Source organism: Lepus europaeus, chromosome 19 (assembly GCF_033115175.1).
Source record: "Lepus europaeus isolate LE1 chromosome 19, mLepTim1.pri, whole genome shotgun sequence".
Taxonomy (NCBI): Eukaryota; Metazoa; Chordata; class Mammalia; order Lagomorpha; family Leporidae; genus Lepus; species Lepus europaeus.
In genome coordinates, this window is record NC_084845.1 from 61,274,077 (window position 1) to 61,285,246 (window position 11,170).

Sequence of the window (11,170 nt, forward strand, 5' to 3'; positions counted from 1 at the left end):
ATGGAGGTCTTCCATTTTCCAGTTCACTCCTCAGGTGGCTGCAATGACCAAGGTTGGGCTAGGCTGAAACCAGGATTGTTTCAGGACTCCATCGAAGTGTCCTACGTGAGTGGTGATAGTACTTGGGCTATCTTCCACTGCCTTCCCAGGCACATGAGCAGGGAGCTGGATCAGAAGTAGAAGATCTCCAGGACTCAAACTGCTGCCCGTATGGAATGCCAGCACGGCAGGTGGTGGCTTTACCTGCTACGCCACAGTGCTGGACCCCCAAAATTTTCCTTAGCAAGTTTTTTTAGAAGTATTGATGAAGGAAGGAATGTTTTCAGTGTGTCCTCTTTGAACAGTTTCATGGGGAAAATAAATAATTTAATTTTATTTAACTTTTTATATATTTCACTTATAAAGTTCAAAATCTAAAGTGTTAACTTTTAAAATTTTTCATCTAGTAGAAAGTCAGAAATAGAGAGAGAGAGAGAGAGAGAGATATCTTCCACCCTCTAGTTTGCTTCCCTACTGGGTTACAACAGCCAAAGCTAAGCCAGGCCAAAGCCAGGAGCCCAGAACTCTATCTGGGTCTCCTAAGCACGTGAACCATTTTCTTCTGTCCCTCAGGAAGCATTGGCAGGAAGATCTGTTGGAAGCAGAGTAGCTGGGACTTGGATGGACATTTTGAAATGGGATCTGGGCATTCCAAGCAGCAGCTTTAACCACTGTGCCACAATACCTGCCTTAAAAGTACTGTCTTTTTTTTTTTTAATTAAAATACTGAGTTTATTTCACATGTAAATTTGTCTCCCCACCATTTCCACGTCTGACCACTGCTACTACTGTGTCCTATCTTGACATTCCATACATACTTAAAACCAAGCAAAGGGTGGAGTTCCTTCTTTAGAAACTAAACAGGCATTTTGGACAACACATTCTTGGCAATGGAACCTGGACAACATTTATCAAACACGGTAGGGAAAGTTCTCACTCTGCATTGTAAAAAGGACAGCCAGATATCAACTATTACAGAAATGAAATAAGATGGAAAATTTTAACAAACTGTTTAAACTATTTTTTTTAAAGAGACTTCCTCCACTGCCAAAGATCTTGAATAGCCTCCTGGTCAGTCATCCGGAAGCAATTCTTCACATAATTGATGAATTTGGCTTCCACTTTGGGAAGAGAACCACCTTTTTCTATACTTGCTTGCATTTTTGCTTTAATGTCTTCTACGGAAGTAGGTCCTTTTGGTGTTTTAGGAGTTGTTTCCTGTTTTTTGAAGGATTCTTGACCTTTTGATCTTGGTGTTGATGGCTTTGAGTCTTTCCCATTCTGGTTTGATTTCTGTGCATTTTTGGCTGGGGTATCTCATATAGATTTCTTCACTGGAGCTTTTTCTTCAGTTTCCTCCTCCTCCTCATCATCTTCATCATCATCATCTTCAGCAGCAAACTTTTTTATTTTATTTTATTTTTTTGACAGGCAGAGTGGACAGTGAGAGAGAGAGAGACACAGAGAGAAAGGTCTTCCTTTGCCGATGGTTCACCCTCTAATGGCCGCCGCGGTAGCGCGCTGCGGCCGGCGCACCGCACCGATCCGATGGCAGGAGCCAGGTGCTTCTCCTGGTCTCCCATGGGGTGCAGAGCCCAAACACTTGGGCCATCCTCCACTGCACTCCCTGGCCACAGCAGAGAGCTGGCCTGGAAGAGGGGCAACCGGGACAGGATCGGTGCCCCGACCGGGACTAGAACCCGGTGTGCCGGCGCCGCAAGGCGGAGGATTAGCCTGTTGAGCCATGGCGCCCGGCCTTCAGCAGCAAACTTTACTTTGTTTTGTGGTACCTTGCTGCCACCTCCAGGGGCAGATCGTTTTCCAGATATACCTAATAGCTTCACATCCTCTTCCCCTTCATCTTCTGACTCTGCATCTTCCTCCACAGCTACTGAGTGCTGTCCGCTGATATGCACAGGCCCTAAAAGGACTGTCTTGATTTGGTGTTCTCACATATGTCGGTACTCTTGAATAAGAATAGATTTGTATAGGGAATATGTTAATTAATGACTTAAAATAATCATAAGATGAATAACATTGAGCTTCTCAATCAGAGTGAAAGATGTTTACCTTTTGATATAAAATAAATAAATAAAATGTTAGAGAAACATGCTTAGCAACATACTATGGCTTGAGTTGGAAGATTATTTTCTATGTTAAAATTGGATAAACTAGTTCTGTCCAATAGAACTTGTTGTGATGGTGGAAATACCATACAGTGGTATAGAGCATTTGAAATGAGACTAGTAAGACTGAGGAAGTAAATTTAATTTTTTACTTCTAATTTATATAAATAGCCTCATGGGGATGTTGTATGAAACAACATAGCATCTGCGTTAAGTCTTAGCGTTGAGATACTAAAGAAGAGTTTCTGATTATTAAATGTTTAAATCCCGAGTTCTTACAAACGGTCTTGATAAATGCCAGAGTGCAGTAATGAAACAAGGCTGACAAATGGTGATGTTCTCCTTTCTTTAAAAAATATTTCTTTTTAGAATCTGTAACAGTTCATAATCATCGATTCTCAGGCCATCAAACAAGACATCCATGCTAAACAAACATTTTAAACCCTAGATGACTGTACAGATGGTTTAATTGAGTCTCCAAATATAACCTTGCCATTTTTGACTTATTCTGTTTGGACCATAGTAATTCCAGGATTTTTATATTGTCCTTTGTATTCTCCGTATCTAACAAAGAGCCTCCCACATAGTGGGTATAATTAGATATATGAGTATACTGAATAATAGAAAGTATGTAAGCTGTTGGTGCATCGCCTGGTCTGTGGTGCTTAAGGCAGGCAGTTCAATAGTTTTATTGAATATCTAGTATCTGTGAATATTTATACAGAATATTTAATATCTGTATTTTATATATGTATCATATGAAGGGTCTTCAAAAGGGATCCTCAAAAAACTCATGGAAAATACATATTATAAAAAGAGTACATGGATTTCAAAACTTGGTTTGCTCTAAAAATAAATTTATTTATTATTTTTTGACAGGCAGAGTGGACAGTGAGAGAGAGAGACAGAGAGAAAGGTTTTCCTTTTTGCCGTTGGTTCACCCTCCAATGGCCGCCGCGGCTGCCGCGCTGGGGCCGGCGCATCGCGCTGATCCGAAGGCAGGAGCCGGTGCTTCTCCTGGTCTCCCATGGGGTGCAGGGCTCAAGGACTTGGGCCATCCTCCACTGCACTCCTGGGCCACAGCAGAGAGCTGGCCTGAAAGAGGGGCGATGGGGACAGAATCCGGCGCCCCAACTGGGACTAGAACCCAGTGTGCTGGCGCCGCAGGTGGAGAATTAGCTTATCCTAGCGGCGCTGGCCAAAATAAATTTATTTTTTAAAAACGATTTATTTATTTATTTGAAAGGCAGAGTTAGAGAGAGAGAGAGAGAGAGAGAGAGAAAGAGAGAAAGAGAGAGATCTTCCATCTGCTGATTCATTCCCCAAATGGCTGCAATGGCTGGAGCTAGGCTGACCTGAAGCCAGGAGCCAGGAACTTCTTCTGGGTCTCCCATGTGGGTGCAGGGGCCCAAGCACTTGGGCCATCTTCTACTGCTTTCTCAGGTACAATAGCAGGTAGGTGGATTGGAAGTGGAGCAACCAGGACTCGAACCAGCACCTACTGGCATGCTGGCACTGCAGGCAGCGGCTTTACCTTCTATGCCACAGCACTGGCTCCATAAATTTATCTTTTAAGTCCATTTTCCATGAACTTTTACAAGTACTTGTGTGTGTGTGTGTGTGTGTAAACTTTCACTTTTCAAAAGTAATTTATGGGGCTGGGATTGTGGTGTAATGGGTTAAGCTGCTGCCTACAATGCAGGCATCCCATATAGATGCTCATTCAAGTCCTGGCTGCTCCACTTCTGATCCAGCTCCCTGCTAATGGCCTAGGAAGGCAGCAGACGATGGCACAAATGCTTGGGCCTCTGCACTCACATGGGAGATCTGGATGAAACTCATGGCTTTGGTCTGAGCCAGCACTGGTTGTTGTGGTCATCTGGAAAATGAACCAGCAAATGCAAGATATTCTCTCTCTCTCTCCCTCTCCCTCTCTCCCCCTCTGTTTTCCCCCTTTCTCTCTCTAACTCTGCCTTTCAAATAATAAAATATATCTTAAAAGGTAAGTTATTTATTTAGTTTTATTTTATTTGAGAGGCAGAGAGACAGAGAAAGATCTTCATTGGTTCACACCCCCAAATGCCTACAACATCCAGGGTTCGGCCAGGTCAAGCCAGGAGCCTAGAACTCAATGTGGTTCACCGCAGGGGTGGTAGGGACTCATATACTTGAACCATCACCTGCTTCCTTCTGGGATGAGCATTAGCAGGAAGCTGAATAGAAAGTGGAAAAGCCTGACTTGAAGCAGGCATTCCAATAAGGGATATTGACGTCTCAAGTGGTGTCTCAACTGCTGTGCTAACGCCCTTTGCTTCCAGTTTTGTATGAGCCAGAAAAGTTCAGTGTGAATCGCTCTCCTCTGTTGACTTCCTGGCGTAGCACTCTGCATGTTAAATGCTAAATTTATTGCCAAGAGCTATGAGGCTTCTACACTTGGAAGAGAAGTGAATTTTCTGTAATGAATATATAAAAAGTCGAAGGAAATGCATGTATTTACAACTGCTATGTAACTTGCAAGTCGCATCCACTTCGAAATCAAAGCAGGCTATTCCTCATCGTATTGACCATGTCTGCAGCAATAAAGATGCCAACATCTGCTTGACCACCTTTTTCTTAGCATGCTCTCTAGGAGAGGGCTTTTTGTTTTTTTAAGTTATTTTCTGAGGTAGTGGTATGGATCGGCAGAACTCTCAGCCTCGTGTAAGTGAGCAGCAAGCACAGCCACATACATGAGACATGCAAAGGGAGTTCTGTGTCAGGACTCCAGCTGAACCCAGCAAAATGCCCTTTGGGCTTCTTTGAGACTCTTGGGGGGAATATTCTCTATTGGAATCTCTGAAATAATATGACAACCTTTTGTGAAAGGAAAGGAAGACAGTGACTGTTGGATGCTGCTCTAATTTCCTTGAGGGTTATTTTTATTAAATTCAACTTTGGTCAGTTTTAAAATAGTATATTATTAACTGAAGAGTTTGGAGGACATGGTTTCTTTGGTGTGCAGAATGCAATCCAGAGTGTATTGTATTAAAGAGAATGTCAGCGGCTGGTGGTTTATTAAGACTCTAAGGTGATTTTCTGTGTATTTCATGTGCTTTGGTGGCCTCTTGTCAAAAACCAGTGCCACCATGGTGTCCACGTTACTGAATTACCATGGTGTTGATTCTCTGACCTCCTTAAATCTTAACATTCCTGTACTTGGGGCAAACATGTCAACTGCACACTCAAGGGAGACCCAAAATCAGATACACCAATTCAAGCTAGCCTGAGTTCTTTATCTAATGGGGCTATAGGTTTTCTGCTTCTTGCTAAGTTGAAGAAACTGTCACCAGACTTGTCCCCTTGCTATAAAAGAGAACTAGAAAAACATGAAACTATTGTTTTCAAAACCTGGGCAACAGAAAGTGAAGAATTGTGATCCAGGGAAGAGGAAAATAAGTGATGTGAGCCGTACAGTTGCCCTGGCGACAATCACCAGAGGCCTTTTGTAGATGGTGGCACAGGATTGCCCAAGCAGAGTACAGCATTCTCTCTGGCTTGAGAAGACATTGATTTGAGTTTGAAGAGGATGAAGTATGTGGAACTTGCCAAGTGGTACACTGCAGAAGAGGGAGTGAGGCATGAAATAGCTCCAGGAGTGGGAATAGTGGTCCTCCTGAGTCAGTTACTGAACACTAAACTTCACCAGGAACAACGGAGAAGCTGCAGTCTCAACCAGTCCCAGAACACATTCAGCCTGAGAGGCAAGTTTCCCTCAGCCAGGGCACACAGCTCTCCCTGATACCTGGGGGACTCAATGGGGACAACAGGAAGATCAAACTATTCCTGGAATGAAGACCATTCTAATTCAGCCTTTTCTTTAAAAAATAAAACTTAAAGATAAGTAGATATGGAAGTCACTGACCTGCCTGTCAGAATGAATTTCAACACTCTTTAAAGAAGGAAAAAAAATCTGACATTTAATAATTTGGCATCTAAATCCAATAAATTTAAAGCTATGCAAAGAAGTAAATACATATAATATATCCTATATAACATATTATTTACAAGGATACTTCAGAAAGTTTGTGGGAGAATGGAATTAAAGGCATCAGTTTATTTTGGTGCAAAAATTTGTGTTTCAGGATATGTGGAAAATCCATATTCTAGAAAATTTTTGCATGGATTTCAAACTTTTTTTGCCTTGAAATATACTCATACTTTCAGTTCTATTTTTCACAAAATTTTGAAGTACCCTTGTATAATCAAATATGTACTTACACATATTTCATATAATATATCCATATGTATATATATGAATTTATATATGTAAATAAATATACTTTCTCTTGGTTAATAGTAATTACATATACAATCACCATTAACCAAAAGAAAACCAAGCAATCAAAACATAGTTAGAAATGATAAAAGGGGGCCGGCGTCGTGGTTCACTAGGTTAATCTTCCACCTGCGGCACCAGCATCCCATATGAGGCACTGGGTTCTAGTCCAGCTCTCTGCTGTGGTCCAGGAGGGCAGTGGAGGACGGCCCAAGTGCTTGGGTGCCTGCACCCACATGGGAGACCAGGAAGAAGTACCTGGCTCCTGGCTTTGGATCTGCGTAGCTCTGTCATAGCGGCCATTTGAGGAGTGAACCAACGGAGAGAAGACCTTTCTCTCTGTCTCTCTCTCTCTCACTGTCTAACTCTTTCAAATAAAAAAAAAAAAAAAAAAGAAATGATAAAAGGGGATGGGACTGGCTCAAAGGGGTTTAAAAAGTTATTTTACATCATAAAAATATTCACTTTAAACATAATTAAGAAAGAAGTGGAATATATATATAAATTAATCATGGGTGAAATGAAAATTTTATTGGATTGGTCTAAGAAAAGCCATTGAAAAAAGGAAGACCAGGGCCCTGGAAGATGAACCAAAATAAATGAGATAAAATGAAGCACAGAGAGAAGGAAGTGAATAGAGGCCCAGTGATCTGTGGGACAAGATTGAATTCTCTATCATACATTTAATTGGTGTCTCAGAAAACTGGGGCTCAGGAAAAATTTCTGGAAGGAATAATGGCTGGAAGGTTTCCAGAATTAAGGGACTCTATAGTAACAGAAAAGAACCTAAAAATTTCAGGGAATCCAAGCAAGATAAGTACAGACAGGCAAACAAATGGAGTCACATCATAATCAAATTTCTGAAAATCAGTGATAAGGAAAAATGTCTCAAAGGCAATCAGAGATAAAAGGCACATTACCTTTTGGGCAATAAAGATAAGAATAATATCAGATGTCTCCTCTAGAACTATGCAAGCCAGAAGACAATGGAATTATATTTTCTAAGCACCGAAGGAAAATAAAAACAGCCCTGCAAAGTTGGAATTTTAAATCTGCCAAAAATATCCTTCAAAAGTGAAGGCAAAATAAAGACTTTCGGACAAACAAAATCGACCTTTTCAGACCGATAGAAGCTGTGCGACTGAGCTGGGCTTGGTGAAAGACTGTGCTTCCTGTGCAATATAGATGATAGCAGGTGAGAAACTGGGTCCATAGGAAGGAAGGGATAGTGCCCCCAGATGAGCAATGGATACGAAACGCAACGCTGGTGGCTCACTGCTGGCGATGGGAGCGGAAACCTGGCCAGTTTTTCCTACTTGGACCAGTGGATGTGTTGTAAACTGGCTTTATCGGATAAAGCAGGAAATAAATACCAAAACAAAATAAAACAGACAACAGCTGAAAGAGTAAGTGTACGTCCACAGCATTCACACACCGCGACAGGGGTGACTTGAGAGCGGAGTGCCCGTGCTCGCAGAAGGCACTTGCTGAAAATGGCAGGTATTGGATGTGTGCATTCTCACAAGACGTGGGACATCCTCTGCGAGGGCCCGGCTGCTCTCTGCACAAGGCACGTGGTGTGAGGTACTTAGGTGTGCTTTGATTTTTCTCTGATCCCTTAGGCTCTGTATCTTCTAAAACAATTTTGCCTGTGTCAGAGGTGTCTCCCCAGCACCGACTGCACTGATCTGCAGACCGTGCCCTGCTGCTCTGGGGGAGCAGTGCCCTGGCCTTGGGGACAGGCTGTGCCCCTGTTGTCCCTTCAGTGCCCTTCAGAGTTGCTTAGCAACCGGGTGCTGGCTCAGGTCTCCTCTGAGCTAGGGGAGGGGGAAATGTCAAGGGCACAGATGTGTGAGGCCGGGGAGACAGAGCTGCAGCATCCACACCGTCCTTCCCTACTTGATCAGCGCTGCTCCGTAACAGCAACTAATTTCTGAGGACAGATTAACATGAATTAGGAATCCTGACTTAAGTATTTCTCCAAAAAGAGTGACTTGTCACTACTAAACTGAAATATTTGGTCATAGTTCTATGCAGGATATGATATTTTTCCTGGTGATGTGCACATACCACCCAGTATGTATGTAAGTATGTATGTATGTAAGTATGCATGTATGTATATATGCATGTATGTATGTGTATATGTATGTATGTATATGTGTATATGTATGTATGGGTGTATGTGCATATGTATGTATGTGTGTATGTATGTATATGTGTGTATGTATGTGTGTATGTGTATATGTATGTATGTGTGTGTGCGTGTGTATTATTGTGAGTTTGGGCAGGAGCTTTTTTTTTCCTATTATGTAGTTAATTTTATTGTAACTTTTGACACCTATTCAGATTTTAAGAAAAACAAAAGGTCAGCCAAAATGCCATAAAATAGAAATATCAATCCTTTATGTTCTTTTGTTTTTTGTGTAGTGAAAAACATGGGAACTTGACATGAGGTTTCTTAAGTAGTGTCTAAGCACTTGGTTTTATGATTTTAGCTTCATATTTTCTTCCTTAACTGCTTCTGCTCTTGCAAAGAGATCTTCAAGTGTGTGCTGGAGGTCCAAGACTCGATGAATAAGTTGTGTTTGCTATTCCAGTTCCGCCTGATTGACAGCACCAACTGCATCTGTGTCCGTACTCATCATCTTGGTTAACAAACATTTGGGCCTTGCATGCAAAATTCTTGGTGAATCCTCCTCTATTTGAGGTGCTTGGAAGGGGAAGGATCAGAAGAATTGGACGAACTGGCACTAGCAGCTCCACCACAAAGAATTTTATGGGCAGAGAACTTTTCCTGTTGGGTAGGGGCATATCTGGTGAGAGCAAGGGAACTCTGCTATAGAGCTGGGGATCCTGTGAAGATCAAAGATGTCAAAGCAGCTGATGAAATTTCACCTCTTTCAGTATAAGGCAATGCCTTCCAACTCATTCTATGACACCAGCACTGCTATGATACAAAAGCAGACAAAGACATTACAAGAGAAGAACACTGGCAACTAATATCTCTGAGGAACACAAATTTTAAAAATTCTAAATGAAATTAAATAAATTAAATGCAATACTATAAAAGAAGAACATTACATCATCTTTCTAAAGTGTGGTTTATCCCAGAAATACAAGGCTTGTTTAAGATTCAAAAATCAATCCAAGTAATTTACCATATCAATAAATTTTAAAGTATGTTTCTCTCAGTAGACAAAGCATTTGACAGGGGCTACAGCTGTGGCACAGCGGGTAAGCCACTGCCTGCAGGGCCAGCATCTCATGTGGCACTGTTGGAATCACGGCTGCTCTACTTCCAATCCAGCTCTCTGCTACAAGCCTGGGAAAGCAGTGGAAGATGGCTGAGATACTCCCAATGTGGGATACTGGATGAAGCTTCTGACTTCTGGCTTCAGCCTGCCCAACCCTGACCACTGTGACCATTTGGGGAGTGAACCAGTGATTGGGAAATCTCTCCCTCTCCTCTCCTCTCCTCTCCTCTCCTCTCCTCTCCTCTCCTCTCCTCTCTTCCCCCTCCCCTCCCCTCCTCCCCTCTCCTCTCCCCTCCCCTCTCCCCTCTCCTTCCCCTTTCCCCTCTCCTCTCCTCTCCTCTCTTCCCCTCTCCCCTCCTCTCCTCTCTTCCCCTCCTCCCCTCTCCTCTCTTCCCCTCTCCCCTCCCATCCTCCCCTCTCCCCTCCCCTCCCCTCTCCCCTCCCCTCTCCCCTCTCCTTCCACTTTCCCCTCTCCCCTCTCCTCTCTTCCCCTCTCCCCTCCCCTCCTCCCCTCTCCTCCCCTCTCCTTCCCCTTTCCCCTCTCCCCTCTCCTCTCCTCTCCTCTCCTCTCCTCTCCTCTCCTCTCCCCTCTCCCCTCTCCCCTCTCCCCTCTCCTCTGTCCCCCTCCCCTTTCCCCTCTCTCCTCTCTCCTCTTCTCTCTGTCTCTCCCTCTCTCTCTTCTTCCCCCGCCCTGTAACCCTGTCTTTCAAAACAAACAAACAAACAAACAAACAAAAAAACCAAACCAAACCAAACAAAAAACTAAGTAAATCTTTAAAAAAGAAAAAGAAAAGGCATTTGACAAAATCCAAAATGTAATCCTGGTTAAAAAGATAAATTCTTAAAAAAAAAAAAAAAAGAAAAATTCGTAGTGAAATAGAAATAGGGAAATCCTCAGACAACATAGAACATTTATGAAAAATCTACAATTAACAGCATAATTAATGGTGAAGAGTGAATGCTTCCCTCATTGTGTCAGAAGAAAGGGAGAGAGATTTCACTTTTACCAATTCCGTTCTAGAAAAGTTCTAGCCAGAGTGAAATGCAAAGAAAAAAAAAAACAAAAAGCATCCAGTTTGGAAAGAAAGAAGTAAAAATTATCTTTATTAGCAATTGAGTAGATAATCTATAGTAAAGTCTATAGACTAAATAAATTTATGTAATGAATTTACATGATATGGAATTAATACACAAAAATTGTGTTTTTACACATTAGTGATGAACAATTAGAAATACCACTTAAAATAAAACTTACAAAATACATAAAATATTTGTGTAAATAAAGCTACAAAATATGGGCGGGAGCTTTTTATAGGGTGTTTTGTTCTTTTTATTTATTTGTTTGAGAGGCAGAAGCAGAGAGAGAGAGAGAGAGACAGAGAGAGACACAGAGAAAGGCCTTTCATCTACTGGTTCACCCCCACAAATGCCCTCAA

The 11,170-nt window shown here is 42.1% G+C and overlaps 2 pseudogenes; both read right to left on the reverse strand.

Annotated features, from left to right (window-relative positions):
* Positions 1–1,050: 1,050 nt before the first annotated feature.
* LOC133747738 (nucleophosmin-like) lies at positions 1,051–7,997 on the reverse strand (annotated as a pseudogene).
* Positions 7,998–8,882: 885 nt separating this feature from the next.
* LOC133747739 (short coiled-coil protein-like) lies at positions 8,883–9,158 on the reverse strand (annotated as a pseudogene).
* Between the last annotated feature and the right edge of the window lie 2,012 nt (positions 9,159–11,170).